Source organism: Dendropsophus ebraccatus, unplaced genomic scaffold (assembly GCF_027789765.1).
Source record: "Dendropsophus ebraccatus isolate aDenEbr1 unplaced genomic scaffold, aDenEbr1.pat pat_scaffold_1705_ctg1, whole genome shotgun sequence".
NCBI classification, from domain to species: domain Eukaryota; kingdom Metazoa; phylum Chordata; class Amphibia; order Anura; family Hylidae; genus Dendropsophus; species Dendropsophus ebraccatus.
In genome coordinates this window covers 5736-31262 of record NW_027209132.1, presented here as the reverse complement: position 1 = coordinate 31262, position 25527 = coordinate 5736, and the positions used below count along the sequence as shown (strand labels likewise).

At 46.9% G+C, this 25527-nt stretch overlaps 1 long non-coding RNA gene across 1 annotated transcript; it reads right to left on the bottom strand.

The window, feature by feature from the left end:
• Positions 1–305: 305 nt before the first annotated feature.
• LOC138775526 (uncharacterized) lies at positions 306–24299 on the bottom strand. The gene is made up of 3 exons (XR_011360575.1): positions 24260–24299; positions 6253–6297; positions 306–354 (listed from the first exon to the last, which is right to left on the bottom strand). It is a non-coding gene; the product is annotated as an uncharacterized lncRNA (long non-coding RNA).
• Between the last annotated feature and the right edge of the window lie 1228 nt (positions 24300–25527).

Here is a 25527-nt window from a genome sequence, read left to right as displayed (position 1 = left end):
TTCCCAATATCATCATTCACGATCATGCCAGAAGTTCCGAAACTTTAAATCTTCAGGCCACTGTACTGACTCACTGCGAATAATAACGAATGATGATGCCGAGAGCTCCAAACAGCATTCCGTAATACATTGTCCGTATTTATGAACCGTGCACAGAACATGTGAATGTCCCCTTAAATTGAAACTGGTAGAATTCCTAAATATATTAGCCTTTGTACCTCCAAAATATATCCATATAGTAGTTTATTATGCAATGTTGGATTTGCCCAGATTAATTACCCACTCGTTTGACAGGACTCGAACCAGGTCAAATTCTGCTTTCTCTCACTGCTCCCTTCTCGCTTGCCTTTGGTTCTAAGTGGGTATAAAAGCCACATTTCATGAGTCAATCATTATAACAATCTAAAAAATTTCTAGCAATTGTTGCTGACTAATTTATATATTACTCAGTGGCCATTCTCACATACGATCCGTGCAAGGACTGCGGACTAGACCTTGGAACTCCTGACATCATAATTCATACAGTGTCAGTACAGAACCACAAATATTTTAACAGTTTCGGAGCTCCCGGCATCATAAATTGTGACGTCAGGAATTCCAAAGTCTGGTCCGCAGTGGTCCATGCATGGACTGTATATTACAGATGTGTGAATGGCCTCTTACAGAAATAATTACAAAATCCTCTCTATACATGGAATGTGTTTATTTTCTGTAAACTATGTCTTACATCTGAAGACCATTCTTTATGAACTTCACTGATATGCATAAGGAGCTGAGCAGCACAAGGAAAATACATTGCAAGGAAATAAATTTATGGGCCGTTTAGTTTTGGAGGCAGCAGCAAGGGAAAGGCATCTGTTCCAGCTCCTGTAGTCTAGGGGTCAGTTTAGACCAGGGGTGGGGAACCTTTTCCATGTCGAGGGCCGGTCGGGCCTTAATAAAATCATTTGAGGGCCGCACTCAATGTTATACCGTGCGCGGCAGTTAGTAGCGGGGGTTTGCAGCACCCGAACAAGGCAAAGTATTGTTCCCCTAATGCCCTGCTATTGTAGTTAACCCTCTGTGATGCCCCTTGTACCTGATTTGAATCCTTAGTGATGCCCCTGGTAGCCTAGTTAACCCCCCAGCCATGTCCCTGGTGGCCTAGTTAACCCCCCCAGTCATGTCCCTGGTAGCCTAGTTAACTCCTCAGTCATGTCCCTGGTAGCCTAGTTAACCCCTCAGTCATGTCCCTGGTGGCCTAGTTAACTCCTCAGTCATGTCCCTGGTAGCCTAGTTAACTCCTCAGTCATGTCCCTGGTGACCTAGTTAACCCCTCAGTCATGTCCCTGGTAGCCTAGTTAACTCCTCAGTCATGTCCCTCGTGGCCTAGTTAACCCCCCCAGTCATGTCCCTGGTAGCCTAGTTAACTCCTCAGTCATGTCCCTGGTGGCCTAGTTAACTCCTCAGTCATGTCCCTGGTGGCCTAGTTAACTCCTCAGTCATGTCCCTGGTGGCCTAGTTAACCCCTCAGCCATGTCCCTGGTAGCCTAGTTAACTCCTCAGTCATGTCCCTGGTAGCCTAGTTAACTCCTCAGTCATGTTCCTGGTGGCCTAGTTAACCCTCAGTCATGTCCCTGGTAGCCTAGTTAACTCCTCAGTCATGTCCCTGGTGGCCTAGTTAACTCCTCAGTCATGGCCCTGGTGGCCTAGTTAACCCCCCAGTCATGTCCCTGGTAGCCTAGTTAACCCCCCCCCAGTCATGTCCCTGGTAGCCTAGTTACCCCCCCCCCCCCAGTCATGTCCCTGGTAGCCTAGTTAACCCCCCCCCCCCCCCCAGTCATGTCCCTGGTAGCCTAGTTAACCCCCCCCCCCCCCAGTCATGTCCCTGGAAGCCTAGTTAACCCCCCAGTTATGTCCCTGGTGGCCTAGTTAACCCCCAGTGTCTGCCCCAAATGAAAAAATAAACATCCCACTCACCTTTCCTCCGCTCCCACGCTGTCCAGGTCCTCTTCTCCCTCCTCTCTTCTGTGCCGGTCTTCTCCTGCAGGTGGCGCGCGATGAATGACGTCATCGCGCGCGGCCCGCAGGAGTCAAAAGACGTGCGCCGCGCTGGTGAGGCAGGAGCCGGCATACAACACATCTTCCTGTGTCTGTGCCAGCTCCTGCCTCACCAGCGCGGCGCACGTCACAGGAGGGCAGGAGACAGAAGATGTGCACCGCTCTGAGGGGAAGGAGCCGGCACTCACAGCATCCTCCTGGCAGCTGTCACAGACACAGGAGGATGCCGTGTGTGTCGGCTCCTTCTCCTCCAGAGCGGCGCATGTCACAGGGGAGCCGCGGGCCCACACCCGGAGGTGTCAGGGGCCGGATGCGGCCCGCGGGCCGGAGGTTCCCCACCCCTGGTTTAGACAGACCACTACAAGACTGATGCTCCTTTATATATAGTAAAGAAGAAGCCAGATTCCTTCAGCTCGCGTTAAAAAATATAATTCTTTTTATTCCAAATTCATTAAAACAGTAGCCGACGCGTTTCGGACCTAACCAGGTCCTTAATCATGGCATCTTATGGCTGTATGATCACAGGAAGAAGGAGACAGTCGCTCCCATAATGGAAGAATCTTCCAAGAGACAAGAGGTCTCCGTGGACTCCGTATAACAGGGGTAACACAAAACACGCCTCACATGCTGCAACGCTGTGCAGCGTGTTTTGTGTTACCCCTGTTATACGGAGTCCACGGAGACCTCTTGTCTCTTGGAAGATTCTTCCATTATGGGAGCGACTGTCTCCTTCTTCCTGTGATCATACAGCCATAAGATGCCATGATTAAGGACCTGGTTAGGTCCGAAACGCGTCGGCTACTGTTTTAATGAATTTGGAATAAAAGAATTATATTTTTTAACGCGAGCTGAAGGAATCTGGCTTCTTCTTTACTACATATGCCCCGGTATCCAGGGGAAATACCTTCGTGCTCGGTTATCTCCATATAAGAAGCTTCTACTATTCCGCCGGGCGCTGACCAACCTCTCTATGTTTTTGCTCCTTTATATAGCTGAGTTATTGTCAGTGCATTGCTGCACAAAGGATCACTAGATAATTATAATTTTTATTAACAGATTCCACAGCACTTTACAATTCTGAGGGTACTTACATAGACAAAAATCAGACATTACAGAGATACACATATAATTATCCATACATGAGGAGTGAGGGCCCTGCTCGCATGCATCAGCTTACAGACTATGAGGAGAGGGGTTGACCAAGGACTTTTAACCCCTTAGGGTAGCTTCACACGTACCGGATTTACAGCGGATTTCATGCTGCGAGTTTGCAGCTAAATCCGCTGCAAATCCTGGTACTGTGAACTTCAGTAGGGTTACATACCCGCAGCGGAATTTTCATTCCACTGCCAGTATGTAACCTGGCCCCTTTAAACCCCCCGCAGCATACATTAACTGCTCGGGGCCACGGCTGCATGTGAGACTCCCGCTTCTGTCAGTCCTGCTCAGCCAATCAGTGAGTGTGGTGGGGCTTTGCACTGATTGGCTGAGCGGGACCAACGAGAGCCGCAGCGCTGAGCAGGTAATGTATGCTGCGGGGGTTAAAGGGGCTGGGTTACATACTGGCATCAGAATTAAAATTTCACTGCGGGGATGTAACCCTATTGAAGTTCACAGGATTTCGCTGCAAAACCCGCTTTGAATCCGATTCGTGTGAAGTTACCCTTAAGGACACTTTTTTTTTTCAGGAACAATTGTACTTTGTAATGGTGCCTTTTAATCTACCATAAACTGTATGCGAGAACCCCAAAAATATTATAATATTGGGATGAAATTAGAAAAAAAGCAATTTTGCTTATTTTGGGGGGGTTTCCATATTTACGTAATGCACTTTACTGTATAATTCACATGTTATCTTTATTCTATATGTCAGTGTATATAAAGCAATATGCAGGTTTTCATAGCTTTTCTAATGTTTTACCATTTTTAACAGTAAAATATTTTATTTTGCAAATAATTACTGTATGATTAAAATAGCCCTATTGTGACTCTTTTCCATCTACAGGGCAGTATGGGATGTCAATTTTCGCTCCATGATCTCTAGTTTTGTATTACATTTGTGTAGATGAAATGTTTTGATCATGTTTTATAATTTTTATAATATAAAATGTTACAAAAAAATCTGTGTTTTTCCGCTTTTTTTGTTTACGCTGTTCACCGTGTGTGAACAGTATTGTTATATTTTAATAGATCCAACAATGACACAACTACAATATATATTATGTTTATTTATTTCATTATTTTTACATGTTTTATTTGTATGATGGGAAAAAGTGGTAATTTAAGCTTTATTGGAGGAGTGGCTTTGGCATATTTTTTTAAAATATTTTTTGAAACATTTTATTTATTTATTTATTTTACACTTTTTAAGTCCCCCAAGGGGACTGTTACATGCAATCATTAGATTGCTTATACTGATTGCATAGCATTGATCAGTATTATGGCGCTCTTCTGATAAAGTCTGATTTAAGTGTTTTTCCTTCCGACAGTCAGAGAAACCAATTGGTAAGTGACAGGAGATGCTTGTGTCACTTACATTTACACTGGACCTTACCTGCTTCAGAGTTACATAGTAAATAATGGTGTAATGCAGTACGTCATGGGTTGTCTAGGGGTTAAAGCCACATAACCCCGAGAAATCAGCCGATTGAGCCCATTTATCAGCTAATCGCTGGGTCTGGGCAATAATCGGTACCTTTTTCTCATAGTGACCCAGTGTAAAAGACCATTTTTGTCATAAGCTTACAATGGATTTTGCCTGTTTTGAACAGTAAACCTGCATTATTACTGCTCCAAAAAGGGCAGAAAATTGCCAATGTTTTTATAGTTGAGTTCTATTGAACTCAATGGTTAAACAGCTGTTAGTGCACACACATTAACTTTACAGCCTTAAAAATTCATTAATAGGCTCTCTTTCTGCGGATTACAGCTATAAGAAAACAGCAGTTTATATATTCTTTTTATTAGGGATGGTCCGAACCGAACCCTCGGTAATGATTCCCGCTGTCTGCCCGCTCCGTGCAGCGGGCAGATCCAGCGGGAGGCCCGCCTGGAAAACGGATACAGCCATAGCCATAGGCTGTATCGAAATCACAGATGCACCACCTCGTATGGGCGTGCAATAACCACGGTCCAAATACATGTAAATTATATTTAATTTCCCAGAATCACGTAAAAATCTAACTTTTATTAGATATGCATTAAAAGTAAAAAATTTATTAAAACAAGTGTTCTACACATATGAAATAGGCACTTCACAACAGATCTAGGGTTTTGACCCTCTGATAGACTGGTATACTTAGGGATAGATTAGCCCAGATGTATAAAGATAAAACCAGACTTCAGAAAAAAATTGTGATAAACAAGTATCTCTGTCTCAATCCAAGTCTCTACGCGTTTCACCCAGATATGTCCCTGGGATCATCAGGAGACCTTCACAAAACACAGTGGTTACTGTTTAGAGATTATATAGAATTGTTGTGTTTAAATAAATAGAAAAATCAGATGAATATTAGAGTAGGGTAGGAGACAAGTGGGGATATATATAGTGTGTGTACTCTGTGTGTGCGTCGGGTGTTCACCCTGGCCCGGCCTCCGATAAGCACTTGGAGCGACAGGTCAGGATAACCCCAAGACACAGACAAACCACACACAATACAGTCAGGAGTACACTTTTATGGCTGCAGTATTACATCAGAAACTGTATGTATGACCAATAGGGATAGCAATGACCCTCAGAGACAGTCCTTTGGGGTTCAGGTTAGATACCAGTATCCTATATGTCACAAGCCACATGCAAGTACTAGAGGAACATCCAATCCTGGAAGATGAAAAAAGTCTCATACAGCAAGTACAATCACAGAAACTGGCAAGTGCATGAAGCATATATACTGACAGTGTTTGCCAAGACAGCCATCATGATAAAAAGTCACAGTGCAGATAGGCTGTATCCCAGTTTTCCAGGCGGTCCTCCCGCTGTATCCACCCGCTCCACGGAGCGGGCAGACAGCGGGAATCTAAGGCCGAGCGTTCTGGTTCATACGAACCTAAACCTTGGCAGGTTCGGACCATCCCTACTTTTTATTTATTTAGTACATTGTGTGAACATGACCTTACGATGCAACAATTGACTGTAAGTGGCACTTGGATGGCTGTGACAGTACCAGGATTACAGCTGTGAAGAATTTGAACATTCATATTAGGCACACATACCCATGATACTGTTTCAATTCTTGGAGTACTTGTTGCACAAATAGTCTGCAAAAAAAAAAAAGAAAGCTTGTTCAAAGCAGTATTTTTTCCAATAGTTAAAGTATATGGCAATTCCTTTATTTAGATTTCCCATTTATTTTGAATCCACTTCTGGCTTTGGCTCAAAAAACTGAATTAAAAATTTACATGCATATTACAACACAGTAAAAAGGAGGTGTGAAGGAGTCTTTAAAGCATTGCTATTATTTCCATTTCCCTGAGATATCATAAGTTACTGATCATACTGGGCCCCTCGGCTGTATCTCAGGATTGTATCAGGAGTGAGTCTGAGGACAGGACAAAAGTTACGTGAAATAACAGTAACACTTTAGTGCAAACTGGTCCTGTTCTCAAATGTCTATTGCAGTAAAATAACAAAGTTCACACATCTTCATTAACCTCTGCATTGCCCTTCATTATGCCTCTGGACAGAGGCTTAGCTACCATGGAGACAGACTACGCAACTGCTATGGGGCCCATACTGTAGGGGGGCCTGGGCCCCTTCTGGGAAAGTGTGGCCTGTCTCCATGGTGCTACCACACAGAGCGACCTGTCCGAATCTCGTCTCACACAGAATTTTGTGTCTTCAGCAGAAAGCAGCAGCTCAGAATAATAGTAATAATATCTTTATTTATATAGTGCCAACAGATTCCACAGCATTTACAATTTTGGAGGTATATAGACAAAAAATCAGACATTACGAAAACCATACATAAGAAGTGAGGGCTCTGCTCTATGAGGAGAGGGTAGAGACGAAAGACCGAGGGGCAAAAGTGCTTCGCTGTTACTATGGTCCGCCATCTATATAAATAGAGGCAGTGCAAGGTAATCGTGGGTAAAAGAGTCACCAACCAATGCCTGCATGCTGGTCTAAGTGATTGCTGCCCCCCTGACGGATCTGTATAACCAATCCCTGCTAACAGAGATATCCCTGATGATTGGAGAAAAGCCAATGTTATACCCATACCACAAGAAGGGAGTAGAGAAGAGCCCAGTTACTACAGGCCAGTGAGCTTAACATCTGTAGTAGTAAAATGATGGAAACTTCTAAGAAAAGAAGATAATGGATCACCTAATGGTGCGTTTACACAGACAGATTTATCTGACAGATTTTTGAAGCCAAAACCAGAACAGGCTATAAACAGAGAACAGGTCATAAAGGAAACACTGAGATTTCTCCTCTTTTCTAATCCGTTCCTGGCTTTGGCTTAAAAAATCTGTCAGATAAATCTGTCTGTGTAAACGCACCACAAGAATCAACAATTTGATGGATCCAAACCAGCATGGCTTTACTGAGGCCGATCATGTCAAGGCGAATCTTATTGATTTCTTTGATTACATCACAAAAGTGTTTGGATGAAGGCGGCGCCGTGGATATTGCCTATCTGTACTTAAAGGGAACCAATCAGCCCGTTTGGCTGACAGCACGTACCATCCGCGGCCGCAGGCAGGTGCTTTATAACAGAGAAAAAGACTTTATTCCCCGCTCGTGACTAGATACGAGTGGGTAAGTAGTCAGGGTGGGTAGCTCTCCGCTCGTATCTAGTCACTGCGCTCTGCCTGTCAGTGCGCTTGGCAGGATGATTGACAGGCAGAGAGGCCAGTAACGGAAAGGGGGGACATGATTGAAACCTTTGTTAAAAGACTAAATAAGGTTCAGGAGGGAAGTGTTTTAGTAAAAAACGGAGCTCAAGAACAAGAGGAACACGGTGAGAGGTTATCTGGGGGAAAGATCAGAAGCAGCGTGAGAAATATTATTTACTGAAAGAGTAGTATATACTTGGAACAAACTTCCAGCAGATGTGGTTGGTAAATCTACAATAACAGAATTTAAACACGCCTGGGATAAACATATATCTGTCCTAAGATACTAAGAAGGGAAATACTAAAAGGGCAGATTAGATGGACCTAGTGTCTTCTGCCGACAATCTCTATGTTTCTAAGTGCTTGATGGGAAGGAAGGGGGGCTTGTTGACCAAATTAGGGAACCAGATAGGACTGTTTTAAAGCTGAGTTTGTGAGGGCATGTTTAAAGCTTTGGGTATTGGAGGTGAGTCTGACAGTCGTAGGCAATGCATCCCATAGAATTGGTGCAGCTCAGGTAAAGTCCTGAAGATGTGAGTAAGAGGTTCGGATTAAAGGTAGATGTTAGGCGTAGGTCATTAGTAGAGATTAGCAAGTAGTGAAAATATTTGACCATTTGATTCGAGTAGACCACGATATGTTTGACTATTTGATCGAACATTGAAGTCCCATTAAAGTCTATGGGAAAAAAATGCTTGTGACTTGGTGGATCTCCAAGTGGTCAAATTTAGGTTTCCAAGTCCACCCTGACACCGCAGAAAATGATACAACACCTCTGATATGCACTGGGGCAGCAGGGGAAGCAAGCCTGGGTGCATTTAACATGTCAAAGTTGCAGCATTATGCCACTGTCACAGCCTCTCAACAATACACTACAAACATTCTCAATATAAGCCAAATACCCAATATATATTATTTTTTTAGAAATGCCTTCAGGCAACAGGCGTTCTAGTGGTTAATGTTACGCACATTTCAGGAAGAGAGCCTGCGTTCCTGCAAAGTTGCAGAAGACGCCTACAACGCCTCCCACAGGTGGAACTAAAGTGCACGAGTGCTTCCGGACGGAGGAAGAATGCTCTCGAACCCAGACCGCATGTTCCGGCGCCGCCATCTTGCTAATCCTGTTCCAGCTTAACCGCAAGTCTCCTACAACTCATCTGCGTGCTGATTTTTTTCACCAGTGGCTCCTCTCGGCCGGCAGCTTCTCCTGCCCTCCTCTCCAAACAGCATGTCGACCTCCGACAGCAACAACCAGCAGGTGGCTGGCGTATCACCACCTTCGAACTGGTCACTAGACCAGTCTGCATCCTCCAGCGCAGCCTCACCCTCAGCTTATCCTGCCTCCATCTTCCTGCGCCCTACTAACCTGCCATACTACAGAGGAGCACCACGTATGGATTTCAGCAAAAAGCTGCGCAGATCTCTAAGTTTCTTTCTTTTCTAAGCAACAGGTGGAGATCCTGCTAGACCAGTTGGAATGACCGGCAGCTGAAGAAGTTCGCACCTGGGCACCTGCTCATAAGACCAGTGCAGAGGCCATCCTGAACAAGCTAGACAAGTTTGAGATACAGTCACCTCCTGAAGTAAGACTCAGGTTCTACAACAGGTGGTCAGAAGCCAGGTAAGACCATTCAGAGACTATTCACTCACTCTTCACACTGTCTTTAGAGCTGTACGCCAGATAGACACTTGCAGATGCAGAGCGCATAATTCTGGATAGGTTCATAGAAGGTATAGATTCCAGGTCCTCTCAGGACAAACTCAGAGACTCAGAACCCTGGCTTACCTGTTACAGACTTTAAGAGTCCTTGCTCTCAAATCCCCAAGCGCTAATGAGAACCCCTTTGGAGGATCCCTATGCAGCACCTCACTCATCAGTTCTGGCAAGCACCCCTACTCCTCTGTGCTCAATACTGCTCCCCTCAGCCAGGCACTCCAGACTGCTGCTGCACCTGTCAACCCCCTGCAAGAACAAGTGGAATCTATGGCAGAACCCTCAATCGGTCTGATAGCTGTTAAAAGACTTGCAGAAGCCCAACCTGCGCCTCACTCCAGGAGACTTTTCCTGCAGCAAATCTCTGTCCCAGTTATTCAGTTAGGTAGCAGTAAAATTTCAGGTCCAAGGTATTCTTGCAACTGAGACATATGTTGGAACAGATTCCGATATGGTCATAGACATGAATGTTATTAGTCATTGTGTTTTCATTTGTTTTTTTTTTTCAGCTTTGCATGCATCTGTCTCTTCCATTCCTCCCTCTGCCAGACGTACTATTCAACAAGCCATCTGAAAACTCGGCACTCACCAAAAGTTTGCCAATCCACAAGGAGAGATCTGCAAAGTAAGGGCCCTTTACACATAAAGATTATCTGACAGATTATCTGTCAAAGATTTGAAGCCAAAAACCAGAAACAGACTATAAACAGAGATCATGTCATACATGAAAGCCTGAGATTTCTCCTCTTTTCAAATCCAGGTCCTGGCTTGGGCTTCAAATCTTTGGCAGATAATCTGTCAGATAATCTTTCGGTGTAAAAGGGCCCTAAGAGTCACAGACGCCCATCCGGTGTTCTGTCGGCTAACAGTAGGATCTGTGCCGAGCACGACCAGGTATAGGGAACAAAGCCTATGAAGCCTATCTACACCCATTGACGTAAATGGACACCCACTAGTAAAAAGCAGCAGGTAGCCTTGTCACCATCTCCAATGGGTGAGTACCCGTCCGACTTGTCAACCTAAGTGACAGCCCTATTGGGCTACCCAAGTACCATGTTGTGGCCCATTGATTCTATGGAGTCACGTCATGTAGGGGCTGGGTGTTTCTTCCCACTGGGGGTGGGTCGGCCCGCCTCCAACGCTTCAGCCTGGGCCTGGTGTACAGTCACTTTAAAGCTGGTGCTGCTAAAAAAAAAAAAATTCTTGTCTGATTCTTCAGATAAAAAGCTTGAGGGTGCCGTTCCTAAGGGCAACCATTCAGAGCCACGCTTGGATGTGTGAGAGATGGACTGTTGTGTACTTGGATGTGCTTTTGCCAAATGCCCAAGTGTTAAAAAGTCACTTTTGCAGAGACACCATAATGATGTGCCTAGGAGCAACAAACCACAACAGCGGCAGTCACTGAGCAGAGATCGCCATGTTGGAGGTGCATGGGAGTGGGTGTCTGTGCATCTTATTGTCCTCTGGTCAGGAGATCAGAGAAATTTATACCAAAAACATGTGAATTGCTGGTGGGTGGAATCCCTCTAATGTTGACCTGGATTGTCGCCAGGAGGTGTCCAGGGTCCACCCGGATATTAAACTGTTCGTGAAGAGTCGAACCGGAGCCATATGGTAAGACTATTCAAATTGAATTTAAAACCTGTTATGGGACAGTAAATCATGTGCTGGAGGTCTGTGCGGAGCTTGAGGTGGAGTTCATACTTGGCAGAGAGTTTCCTTATTTCTGGCAGTTGTGGGAGGGAGAGTCCCCTGTGAAGTGTGCTGTACAACTGCCTAATGCTAAGTTTACACAAACGGTTATCGGGCGAATTTTCACGATAACGATCGAATCGAACATAATCGTACGTGTAAACGCGGCGAAACGATTGAAAATCGTTCATTTTGATCTTTTAACATGTTCATAAACAGTCGTTCGCCGATTGCAAAAATTTGCCGATTGTTTCCATGAACAGTCGTCGCGCAATAGTCCTGGCCACCCGCCGCCCGGCCCGCCCCCGCTCGCAGCCCCTGCGCCGGCTCAATCGCCGCTGCTCCCGTTCAGCCCCCCGGCCGCTCCTCCGATCGCGCCCCCAGCCGCGACCATACGTTACCTGCTCCGCGTCGCAGGTCTTCGACATCCCCGACTCCGCTCTTCAGTGCACTGATTGGCTGAAGAGGGGAGCCGGGAATTTCAAACGGCTCCTCTTCAGCCAATCAGTGCTGCCTTGCATTGATTGACTGAAGGGAGCCGGGAATTTCAAACGGCTCCTCTTCAGCCAATCAGTGCACTGAAGAGCGGAGTCGTGGATGTCGAAGACCTGCGACGCGGAGCAGGTAATGCATGCTCGGGAACGGGGGGCGATCGGAGCTTCAGCGGGGGGGGGGCGATCGTAGCGGCGGGGGTGGCGATCGGAGCGGCAGGGGTGCGATCGGGGTGGTGCAGGGGGGCTGCGGTTGACAGTGGGGCCGGGCCTGCCGATGAGCAGGGGGCCGGGCTGCGGGCGGGCCGGGCTGCGGGCGCGCCATCGCAAAACGATCGTAAAACTAGTTTTCCGTACGATATATCGTAACCGTCTAAACCTCTGATCGTTATAAAAAAAAAAATTGTGACTTCGAAATCGTTAATCGTGCGATTGGCCAATTATCGCTCCGTGTAAACTTAGCATAACGGGTCCATTTACACAGAAAGAATTATCTGACAGATTATCTGCCAAAGATTTGAAGCCCAAAGCCAGAAACAGACTATAAACAGAGATCAGGTCATAAAGGAAAGACTGAGATTTCTCCTCTTTTCAAATCTATTCCTGGCTTTGGCTTCAAATCTTTAGGAGATAATCTTTCTGTGTAAATGGACCCTAAGGGGGAAGAGCCAGGAAACCATATACAAAAGTCTGAGTTACCAGTGGCTGGAGCCTCACCATCTGACTGTGTGAACTGTGACCAGAATGAGTCCAAATGTTGTCCAGAGATGCTACCAAGTGAGACTGCCGGCATCCCATTGCAACCTTGGCTATCTTGCCTCTGAAATGCAATAAACCCAACTTATGCTACTTAATGACACACTGACAACTTTTGTTCTTTATAAATGCGTGGGGGTAGGCCACAGCTTTTTTAATTTTCTTAGAACTATTTTAAACTTTTAACATATATTTTTATACTGTGAGGATAGGGACCTTGCGCTGTCGCCTTCCTGGCGAGGACAACCGGAATGCCAGGCCATCCGCTCCGGCGGTGGGCATGTCTTAGGTTGTTCTGCCGGGTGTGCCTCGCCGATGCTTCTCCTTCCTCCTCTGCAGAGGTCCCCCCCAGCGCCAAGCTGGTGACAACAGTATTAAACAGTCAATAAACACATACAAAACAAATAAACTTCTTTCACAGAAAAAAACATTAGGGAGGTGGGTGGGAAAAGCTGTTTAAAACCTCTGCCTGTCACGCTGGTGTGGTGTTCTGCCACTTCCTGCCAGTTACTTTTGTTAGGCTATTTCCCCGCCCCCAACCGCCCCCAACATGACCGGGCCTTCTAGGTGCTTGCTACGCCCCTGTCCCCGTCAGTCACAGTCACCGGCTGCTTAGCCAGCACAGTGACCCAGACTGCCGGCATCCCATTGCACCTTGGCTATCTTGCCTCTGAAATGCAATAACCCCAACTTATGCTACTTAAATACACACTGACAACTTTTTGTTCTTTATAAATGCGTGGGGGTAGGCCACAGCTTTTTTTTAATTTTCTTAGAACTAGTTTAAACTTTTAACATATATTTTTATACTGTGAGGATAGGACCTTGCGCTGTCGCCTTCTCCTGGCGAGGACACCGGAATGCCAGGCCACCGCTCCGGCGGTGGGCATTCTTAGTTGTTCTGCCGGGTGCCTCGCCGATGCTTCTCCTTCCTCCTCTGCAAGGTCCCCCCCAGCGCCATAGGTGGGCTGTGTACCCCTACACTGCACACCTACCCCCACTAACCAGAGGTAAATAGGGCCCTTTCAATGGCATCCTGAAGACCCGAAAGGAAAATATCCAGACCGATATCATTAAGATGTACGCCATCTTGCAACATCAGGCGCCTGTTGTCACCTTCTAGCTGGCGATGGCGTATCGCAATACCCCCATCTAGTCCTGACGAATCTTGAGATTCGAGTATTCAAGATGCGCCGTGCCTCTCAATAGCCCCGGGGTTCCTGGCACCGTTCCATACAACTCGGGGCACTATCTCCGACCAGACTATAATCGAATCACTAAAGAAGTCGGACATTCTGATTAAATCTGATCTAATCACAGAAATCAGCTCAGCCAAACGTACAGAACAAAGGTCATTGCCACACCGCATGAATTACTAGCACGGCAGGACCATGGACCTGTTTGCCGATGGCAATGACCTCTGATAAAACTCTGAGCCAGCGTAAGCCTCCCACACCCCTCCAGGAGACATCGGCCTGTGAAAACCTAAACTTAAGCCGCCAGGGCGGCAAGAGGCCCGCTGAGCACCCTGTGTATGAAGGAATGCCCGATCAAACCAGACAGCAGGACGGCGTTGACCTGAAATACAAAACATGCAATCAGTAAGATAACAAATTCGGCCTTACATAACGTTTGTAGCAGTCAGAGGCCCACCTCCCCAGCGTCTAACTGACTCCCCAGACATGCCTAGTGCATCCGCTACCGTGGCCGCACCTATTCTAAAGGAATGCGTGCCGTACTCCTTCGGATCAGCCCCAACAGCTACCAAACATTTTTTAAACAAAGATTCAAATTGTACTGATCGTTACTGCGGAACCATCTTCGTGAACCAAAAACTGGGGAAGTGTGGTCTCTGGCTGGGCTGGCCGAATTTTTACATATTCTTCCACTAGGTGTACCGGGCAGTAATCCCCACTTAAACGATTGACAGCTAACCAAGCCCCTGCAGCGTATATATCTGTCGTGGATTTTCTAATGAAGATCTTAATGGAAACGGGGGAGGAATAACTACATCAGGCAGGGCGGAGCCCTGACGGCTTAGTCCTTTGATAAGGCTACTAATTCGCTAACCCGCAGGGCCCCAAAGAAAGCTAACTAAATGCTGCCTGAAAAACGACTACTTCATAGGGGGAAGAACACAACTCTCGCAAACTAACTATTAATTGCTGCAACAAAGAAAAGGGAAAATGGGTCTAACGCTTGTCCCTGTGAACCACTTCTTTCTTCCATCCCCGCAAAACTATTTTACTGCAAGATCCTTAGTGGAATCTGCGAGAACCCCAGAGTCTAAGCATGAACGAAACCCCAGACAGACGTTTTCTTGCCACCATGGCGGATACCCCTGCCCTTCTAAGGTTTGTTAAGTAAGTCCACGTAACCTGTTTACAAACCATGGGATGCGACCAATCCAACCCTGCTGCGCATGCCAACCACTCCTCCCATGCCTTACCGTGACTAGACCACGTAGCGTCTGATAAGGATGATTCCAGCAATGGCCTCAGGTGTTCACCAGCCCCCAAAGAAAAACTGGGAATGGCGCTCCTTCCCGTTGTGCCCAGAGGATGCAGCTCCCTGAAACTACTCCACTGAAGAACGGGAAGATAATCAGCCATAGAATTATTCTCACCTGGGGACGTGCTTAGCCCTAAAGACTATGTTATATTGCAAAACATCTCAAACCAGTGACGCAACAATGCCAAGACTGGTAAGGACGTTGATGTCAAATTATTAATAGCATACACGACACTCAAGTTATCCGTCCAAAAACGAATCCTCCTATTTGCCATTCGTACAGCCCATAACTCCAACGCGACCAGTATCGAAAACAAAGTCTAGTAGGGTTAAGTTTTTGTAAAACCTTCAGACTCCCACGAATGCGGCCATGGCTCGCCGGACCATTGGTCCTCAAAAATTGCGCCAAAACCATGGCCTACCTGCCGCATCCGTGTATAGTTGCAGGTCTCTGTTATCCAACTCCTTTTCCTGAAGGCACGAAATACCATCGTACTCCTGTAGAAAGGAGCGCCAGGTTCTCAAATCGGCCTTCAGGGAAGCCGTCAGTCTTATGTAATGTGACGGTTGGCGTCCGCCAGCCGTGGCCATGTACAGGCGGCGAGAGAAACTCGCCCCATTGGCATTATCCTGCAGGCAAAAACCAGAAGGCCCAACAATGACTGCACTGGCGCAGCCTGACCTTTTTGGCTAGAGGCATTCGTCTATGGTCCGACAGTAATCTTGCTAACTTTTCCGGTGGCAAAACCCACCACCATACGTTGCGTATCAATTTGAACGCCCAGTAAAGGATAAACATGTTGTGTGGCCTTCGGTTTTTCCTCAGCAACAGGAACCCCAAACTTATCCATGAAAAACCTAAAAGTATCATGGCCTGTTGACAAGCTTCCGTGCCGGCCGAAACCAACAACAAAAAGTCGTCGAGATAATGCAACAACCGACGAGATGCCCGATTCGTGCTTAACTACCCATTCCAAAAAAGGAGGAGAAAATCTCGAAATACCTGCACGGATCGAGCAAACCCATCGGCAGGCACATGTCGACGTAAATCTGCCCATTCAAATGACAACCGAGCAGATGAAAACAATCCTCACGAACCGGGAGAAGGCGGAAGGCAGACTCTATGTCAGACTTACCCAAAAAGGGCTCCGGGGCCAACCTGCTCCACCAAACGCAACGCCCTGTCGAAGGAGACATAAGTAACCGCCGCCTCCTCCCGGCTAATACCATCATTAACAGACTCCCCAGGTGGAAAGGACAAGTGCTGGATCAATCTGAATTTGCCTGGCTCCTTCTTTGGGACCAAGCCCAAAGGCGAAAAAACGCAAATTGTCCATGGGAGGCTCCAAAAAGGGGCCAGCCATGCGACCCATAGCCACCTCCTTATCCAGCTTGTCCTGTGCCACCTCAAGATTCTCATTAACCGAACGTAAGTTATAACAAAACTCAACTAGAATTCTGAACATGCGGTATGTAAAAAACCCTCTGAAAATCCATTAATGGAGGAGCTCGGCCTCCTGACTCCTGGGGTATTGCTCTAGCCAGGGGCGCATCTTTACCACCTCACTGGCGTCACTCGGTTTCCCACCGCTGCTAGGTTTTTGTAACTGCCCGTCTTACCTCGTTTGAAACATCGGATTGCAGAATGAGCACCTCCGCAGATGGAGCACTCGTGTTTAAAACGACACGAGGCGAAGAACCTGCAGTGGCCCTCATTGAATAACCAACAGGGCCCCAGAACGACTTATTGCTGCCCCTGAGGGGGTTCCGCTCGAAGCAGCCAATGACTGAAAGGGGGGGGCCTCTGCTGCGACATCCATCAATTGGATCCATACGTCGGGGTCCGCCTTTGTAGCCCATCCGACCTCGGGCTGCAGAGCCAATCGCCTTCTGACTCCTCGTCGTAACGCCACCATGCAGATCCACCGTGCAATTTATAGGCGGTATGAATAGTGTCCCATGTAAACGAAAAAGCTCGACAGCCTTGGTAGGGTATCTAGATGTCAGATATACCGGACATCGTATGAAGGGCCTGGAAGCCAGTTAGAAAAAGTCTTGGCCACATTGGCCTTCTTATCCTCAGATTTGTCAAAACGCTTTTCTTGTCTACTGTTAAATGGTCGACCGATATCAAAGACCATATGTCTACATATTCATTAGCAATAATTTTTCCTTAACTTCGTTAGATAGATGTGTCCCCCAAGGGGGCCACCCCACAAAAATGTGAATCGTTAAACATCAAACCCGCGAGTGTTGCCAATCGCAGCCGGCGAAGACTCCGCCGCTGGGGAATGTAAGCAAGCTCCTACAGAAGCCGACTTGATTTTTGACACCTTATCCAACACTGTACGCAACATGAAACCACTTCACTTTCCCCACTAGTAACCACCTGTGGTGTATGAGACCATGCCCGAAGGCAAGCCAACTCAACCTTCGGAGACACGCAGAGGTGCAGAACCAGGGTTGGAGACAGAAGGCTGCGGAGCCGATGAGGTGGGGGGGGCGAGGCATGGATCCTGTATGAGAAGATCGCTCAAGCCGGGGACTCCCTGCTACTCCGCCTTGATGACCCACGGCTTCTGACCCGGCGATGAGAACTGTGGTCGCACTCTGGACTCTCCAGACGATGAAACAGAGGAAGGTGAGTAACGCCTGTGTCTTGGTGACCTGCGGTAAGCGCCTCTTGTGGCGCCTACTTTCTTCATGTTCCCTGCACGCTGACCTGGGACGGTGGGATCCAGAAGCGTGGGGAAGTGCGCCTGCGCCGCTTACGGCCGGCAGATTTATAGGACTCAGCTGAAGAAGAGGAGGAGGAGCTGCGGGTGGCATGTCTATCCCTTCTGCTATGCCTGCGCTCCCTACTCTGCGACCTGCTGACAGAGGCAGTGGAAGCTCTAATTGATAGAGCCTCATCAGGGGAGAATAGGGCTCTACATCAAAGAATTCACTGCTGGAGCTATCCTGTCCTGCAGTTCCTGCTGGGGAACCAGCAGGTGGCGCTGCAGTGCAAGGGACGGGAGCACGGGAGCTGAGCTAGGTTTTGGCACACGGCCAAACCAAACCACCTAGCCTAAGCCGACCTGGAGGAGGAGTGGGATGAGAGGGAGGCGAGGGAGGGGGGATCCCCACAGCCGTGGGAAGACAGAGGGAACCGGAGGCATTTGGCAGAGGGGGCACTAGGTGAGATGGGAGGAAGCAGCAGCCGCTGTGCATCCCTGAATCTAATGGAGAAGCCGACACACACTGTTTACCTCTTGCGTGATCCACGCGGGTGGTGGTGTTCTGCCCTTCTGCCAGTTACTTTTGGTTACTATTTTCCCCTCCCGCCATACCGCCCCAACATGGACCGCCTCTAGGTGCTTGCTACGCGCCCTGTCCCCGCAGTCACAGTCACCGGCTGCTTAGCCAAGCACCAGTGACCCAGGAAAGGATCCTGTGGGTTGCCAAGACCATCCTGATATCTGATGAGATTTTTTCACAGTCTGAATGAACATCGACTTGAAAAGTCAGATAAAACCTAGTGATACAAAATGTTACTGCATGCAATGTCTGTTGAAAATGTCACCCAGCAGTTATGTGGTAGCAGTAATGTAATGTCAGATTTTCTGCCTAACATGCATTTAAACCCATAACTATGTCACACAACATGAGCAAATAGATGATGGGTGTGCTACAGAGTAAGGTCCTATTACACCAACAGATAAAGATTTTTTAAGCCAAAGCCAGGAATGGGTTGGAAAAGAGGAGAAATTCTCAGTCTTTCCTTATGACCTGATCTCTGTTTATAGTCCATTCCTGGCTTTGGCTCAAAAGAATCTGCCAGATAATCTGTGGTGTAATAGGGCCCATAGTTTCTGTAAATGCACAGTGTGAACTAACCTCTAAAGCAGTCAAAGCAGTCAAAGCAGTCGAGGGGATTAGCTCAAGTGTGGCCCCTAGAGGTCATGGTGTATAATGACAAAAGGATTACATGTGATGAATGTGCTGTGGTTGAAAGCAATACAGAGAGTTTGGTGGCCTTTACTGACTCAAGTGAGGCTAATGTGATTGCTAGTGGCAACCAGATATCCGCTATAGCTGCAGATGATAGAAAGGAGGGTAAGCAGACTGTTGACAAGTCTATAGGTTTGCATTATGCCAGGAGAGTCACCTACAAAGTCAAACAGCATGTGAGAAGTGACTGTGGCAGGTAAGCGGTATATATGCTGTGTTTGTGGGGCACGTTTTTCCCAGCGTGGTTTACGGAGTCAGAGTTTAGTCATATGGTTTTCCATCACCGCTGTGCTAGCCTGGTGCCCAAAAATGTTGCATGAAGGTAGCCAGGTGTGATTGGCCTGGCAGGAAGCCGTATGCACGTGGCTTGACTGAGAGTGCCCCCTATGTCTATGACAGTAAGCCTAAAGAGCTTGTGTTGTGTCACACATTACCTCTTACAGGAAGTCTTGAAGTTGCTGAGGGTGATGTAAATGGTGAAGAGGTAACTTTGGAGGAATCGTATTCTCAGTACACAGATGTGCATGAAGGAGTTGATGGAAGACTGTCACCTTGGAGACTGAAAGTGGCTGCAGCCTGTATGTTGCCCTGTGTGGAGTGAGAGGTAGTGAGACCTAGGCAATGTCTGAACTGAGTGTGACACATACAGTCCCATCCAATGTAGCTGGAAGTGAGAGGTTTCATGTTGCCAAGGGTAACAGCCTGGATGTACCAATAAGGGATACCAAATATATGAGAATGAGGACTGTGTGCATGCTGAGAATGGTTCTCAGTACAGCCTTCCAATGCATGTCTACCCTAATGGACGTGGGTAGTGAAAGAAATGAACGGAAAGTGAGACCATGGGGGAAACAAAAATCTCATGAAAAGTGTGGGTTGTTGTCCCCAGAAAAAGAAATGAGGCATGAATTGTTGTCACATCTTACCCCAATGTAAGACCTTTGACCCAGGAGGAGGTTTAATAAAGTGACAAGTCCTACAGACCTTTGTCAGGGGGGGGGGGAGGATATGTGGCATGTCTGTGCCTCTGGAGTGGGAATTGTGGTTCAGGTGGAGCTCCTGGTCCGTATACTTCACTCCAACCTTAGAGCTATTGAGGCTCTGAAACCCACCTGGTGGAGGTTCTATTAGAGACTTCAGAGCTTTCCAAGTGAGGCTTCCGGTGTGAATACTCAGAGGGTGGGAGAACACGGACAGTGGCTAGGCCGGTGGGAGCTGCAACCAAGTCTTGGTGAGACCAGTGGAACTGGTAATGTTGAGCAGTAGGCTCAGAAGTGACAACTAGGGAAGCTGTGTATTACAGTCAGTGGCTAGAAGGCCTAGGTTTTATTTATTTGCAAAGTGTTGCCTATGTCTTATGTTTTTCCTTGGACTGACAAAGCGACTGTAGTCAGTTTAAAGCATACAGCACTGACTGGACCTGAAGTTTTTGATGTGCCAACCGTCTTCGGGACCCAGGAGATGGCCATCCCAGAGGGTAACCCCCATATTGTCACAAACAATACCACCCACCTAGCAGCCACAACACCGCCAAAGCTACCCCCTCCAACGGCAACCTCTACCCGGCCAATACTGAGATTTACATACCAGCATGTCGGCGCCGCTGTGGAGAATTCGCTCTAGTGAGCTTTTTTTCCACTCGACCACATGGTTGCTATTATTTTCGCCTATGAGGTCCGTTGAGCACTGGAGGCCAGCCCTGACCTGAGGTCAACTTGGGCGGGGGCCCCCTCCTTTCACGACCAAGTGATGCTATTGGTGTATATATATATATATATATATATATATATATATACACACACCAAGACAGATATTACCAATAACACCAGCATATTGAAAGAGAAAGTATTATCACCGTACATATTACCGCCATACTGTTACCGACCAAATCCTGTATACTGAGACCAATATTACCAGTAATACCAGTATATAGGAAGGAAACATTACTGCCACACCACAACCACTACCATCACCACCATATTGTTACTGACCAAATCCAGTATACTAATCACCTCATCCAGTCATATAGAGGTTGGCCCAAGCTCTACACAGGTTTCTATACACCATATACATTACCGTGCAGTATATCAGGTGACTCACAGGAGACGTCTTTTCTGATCAGAGTTCTTTCCTTTTCATCTTCTTCTCCATCCGTCCTGGGCCGTTATGAGAACTTCTCCGAGCCACGAATCCACAGAATCTGCCAGACAGACATATTAGGCTCCTCACACTGGCACCATCCTCATCTCTATACACACTGCGTATCTGTATTGACCCCTTTACAACCCTCATTTAGTGGGTAGCCCTGACTTTAAGTGACCCCCTAATAATATATGCCCCCCTCTGTGTATTCCCTCTCCCCCTATGTTGCCCCCCCCCAAATAGATGGCCCCTCTCCCCCCATGTTGCCCCTCCTTATAGATGGCCCCCCTCTCCCCCCACCCTCCCTTATAGATGGCCTCCTCTCCCTCCTCCATATAGATGGCCCCCTCTACCCCCCTCCTTATAGATGGCCTCCTCTCCCCCCTCCTTATAGATGGCCCCCTCTACCCCCTCCCTTATAGATGGCCCCCTCTTTCCTCACCCTCCCTTATGGATGGCCCCCTCTCCCCCCCCCTTCCTTATAGATGCCCTCCTCTCCCCCCACCCTCATAGATGGCCCCCTTTTCCCCCCTCCCTTAGTAGATGGTCCCTCTTCCCCCCCTCCCTTATAGATGGTCCCTCTTCCCCCCCCACCTCATAGATGCCCCCCTCTTTCCCCCCACCCTCATATACCCCCTTTCCCCCCACCCTCCTAGATGCCCCCGCTCTTTGCCCCACCTCATAGATGCCCCCCCTCTTTCCCCCCCACCCTCATAGATGCCCCCCCTTCTCATAGATGGTCCCCTCTTCCCCCCACCCTGCAGGCTGATAAAAAAAAAAAAAAAAACTTAACTCACCTGACAACGCGCTCCCATGTTGATCCTCACTCCTCCTGGTCTGTCCCCGGCTGCTGCGTGGCTACCGGGGGTGTCGCGTCTTATCCCCGCAGCGCGCGCAATCCCGGAGCTCCCTGCGCGCCGGAACCGGAAGTCAGGGCCCAAGGCGCGCAGGGAGCTCTGGGATGCGCACGCTGACGGGGATGAGACGCGACACCCCCGGCAGCTGCGCAGCAGCCGGGGGAAGACGGAGCCGTACTCTTGTGACCGCAAGCAAAACAATGCTTGCGGTCACAAGAGTGATTGATCGGGAGGGCCTCGCGGGCCCCCCTTTGTGGCGGGCCCGGTCGCGGGCGGCGACTGCCGCCGACCGCGGTAGCTACGCCACTGACTCCCGCTCCTCCCCACTCAATTTGCATGTAATAGCACAGAAAGAGAGCAAGGAATGAGGATCAAGCAATCACTTGTTTTATTGCTCCACAATCGAAGTCAATATTCTCTCATGAAATTAATTATTAGTCTCACCATGGGCAACAACATATGAAAAGTTATGTTTGAGCAGAATACTCCTTTAACTCCTTAAGGATCGGGCCTGAAATGACCTTAAGGACCGGGCTAATTGTCACTTTTGCGTTTTCATTTTTTCCTCCTCGCCTTCTAAGACCTATAACACTTTTATCCACCTACAGAACCATGCAAGGGCTTGTTTTTTTCAGGAGCAGCTGTACTTTGTAACGGCATATTTCAATCTGCCATAAAATGAATGATGGAACCGCCATCATTTAGGGGTGAATTTGTGTCCAAAAATGCAATTCCGCAAATTTTGAGAGCGTTCCATGTTTACGCAATGCACTTTACGGTAAAACTGGCATTTTTCTCATTCTATAGGTCAGTCTGAACACAGCGATATGCATGTTTGTAGGTTTTCTAACGTTGTACTATTTTTATTAGGAATAAGACTTTTTTTTTGCAAATAGGTATTTTTTAAAATGGCCCCATTGTGACTCTTATAGTGCTCTTATTTTTCACCTACGGGGTCATATGGGGCATCAGCGCCAGGATCTCTAGTTTTTATTAGTAACATTTTTTACTAGATCAGAGATATTGATTACTTTTTATTATTTTTTTATACATAAAAAGTAATTTAAAAAAGCAATCCCTGCGTTTTTTACCGTTTGTTCACGCCGTTCACCGTGCTGGGAACAATAATGTTTTATTATAATAGATCAGACAATTACGCACGCTACAGTGTATTATATGTTAATAAACTTTATTATTTTTATGTGTTTTATGTGTAAAATGGGAAGGCGGGGATGATTTCACTTTTGTGGGGAGGAGCTTTGGGACTTTTTAAAACTTTTATAGATTTTTTTTTTACACTTTTATAGTCTCATTAGGGGACTTTTACTTACATACATTAGATTGAATAAACTGATCACTTGCTATGCAATAGCATAGCAGGGATCAGTGTAATCTGCGATCTTCTGATAGAGCCTGCCTGTGGTAAGCAGCAGACCTCCAGCAGTCAGGCAGTGCGATTGGGACCCCCCGCAGACACGCGGCAGGGCGTACATTTACGCTCCCCTGCCATAAGTCCCAGGCAGCAGGGGCGTAAATGTATTCCTGCTGTCCCTTAAGGGTTAAAGAGAACTTATCACCTGAAATTAACTGTCCCTATAATAAAAGATTCTCTCTCCCTAAATCTATTCCTGAAGATACAGACTGCCTGTGCAGTCTGTTCTTATACTTTTACCTAATCCTGTATAGCGGAGCAGTAAGGCCAGGCGCGGCAATCTTGATGACGTCCCAGTGGTGCGTTCCAGCGCTGGAACGCAAGGGACGTAATCAAGATGGCGCCCGGCTTTACTGCACCGCTACAGAGGAGTGGGTAAAGTATGAGATACAGACTGCAAAGGCAGTCTGTATCTTCAGGAATAAACTAATAGGCCCAGTTAGGATAGACATACACAGTGATCTCGCGCTGTATAGCGCAAGATCACTGTGTATTTACAGAACAGCGGCAAAGGCTCATGGGAGCCCTTCCCACCGCTCGGCATGCCGGGAGCTTCCTGTCGTGCGTCGGCTCTTTTGAAAAGAGCCGGCGCGAGACAGGAAAAGAAAATGTGTATATTGCGAAAACGCGGCCATAAAAGTAATTAATTCTAATTACAAATATTAATAAAAAACAATTTTAATCTAATTATCGGAAAATTTTTTTTTATTTTCGTCCATGATTGGTTCTCTTTAAGTTTCAAAATCATGTTAATACAACACTACACAAAATAAGAAAATTTGCTTAATTTACATACACATGGGTTGGTTCCACATGGTCCTTCTCAATGACTTCCATGGGAGGTGGTTGGATTACTAGATGAGAAATATATAGAATTAGATTTTCATATGGGATTATTCATTTTGTTGAACTGGTATTAACAACAGAAAATAAGCGTACAATGACATGTTTTCGGAATAGTTCATTTTTATTCTGTTTTTATGTCTGCATATTCATGTTTTATTATTTGTTGTTTGTTTGCCTCTCTGAACACCATTTTATGGTTTACATATAATCTCATATTTATAGTCCCATATGTATACATTATTTGAACTGTACCTGTTATAATGCTCTTCTTATTATTATATTTATTTATTTTTAAATCATTCTTGATTCCAGAGCGCTATACATACTGTATAAGGGTCACATGCAGAACATTTACAGAATAAAATCAGTAAAGTCAATGATTGACTGGTACTTGGGGAGAGAGGACCCTGCCTGCAAGGGCTTACAATCTACTGGGTGAAATATATACAGTGGTGCCTTGGATTACGAGCATAATTCGTTCCTGGACAGTGCTTGTAATCCAAATCCACTCTTAAAGCGACTCTGTACCCACAATCTGACCCCCCAAACCGCTTGTACCTTCAGATAGCTGCTTTTAATCCAAGCTCTGTCCTGTAGTCCGTTCGTTAGGTGGTGCAGTCATTGTCCTAAAAAACAACTTTTAAACTGGCAGCCCTGTGCCAAATGGGCGTGGCCTAGTTTGTGTATGCATTAGGCTGGCACCACCTCTCTTTCCCTCCTCCCCACCCTCCTCATCTTTAGCAATGCTCTAGGCAGATTGCCTCCTATTCGTCAGCGCTGTGAATACTGAACATGGGCTGATCGTAAATCACATGGGCAATGTTCAGACAGGAGTACATGTTTCAATGGCATTCTTAATGATGAAGAGGGTGGGAAGGAGGGATGGAGGGGTGGTGCAAAGTTAGGGCACAGATACTCCTGTTTGGCAAGGGGCTGCAAGTTTAAAAGTTGTTTTTTAGGACAATACCTGCATCACCTGCCGAACACACGCCAGGACAGATCTTGGATTAAAAGCAGTCTGAATAACATGTAAAACAAGCAAAACAAAGATTTAGAAACAGCTGGATATGTCATATTGTAAGTTTCTGTACATCATAGCAATCAGCATGGGGAGTATAATCTATAGTAAGTGCATAACCTGAAAAAACAGCAGCAGTTTGTAGATACAGGATGGAAGTGCAGATCCCCATAATGGCGAGTATTGGAAACACAAAGGCT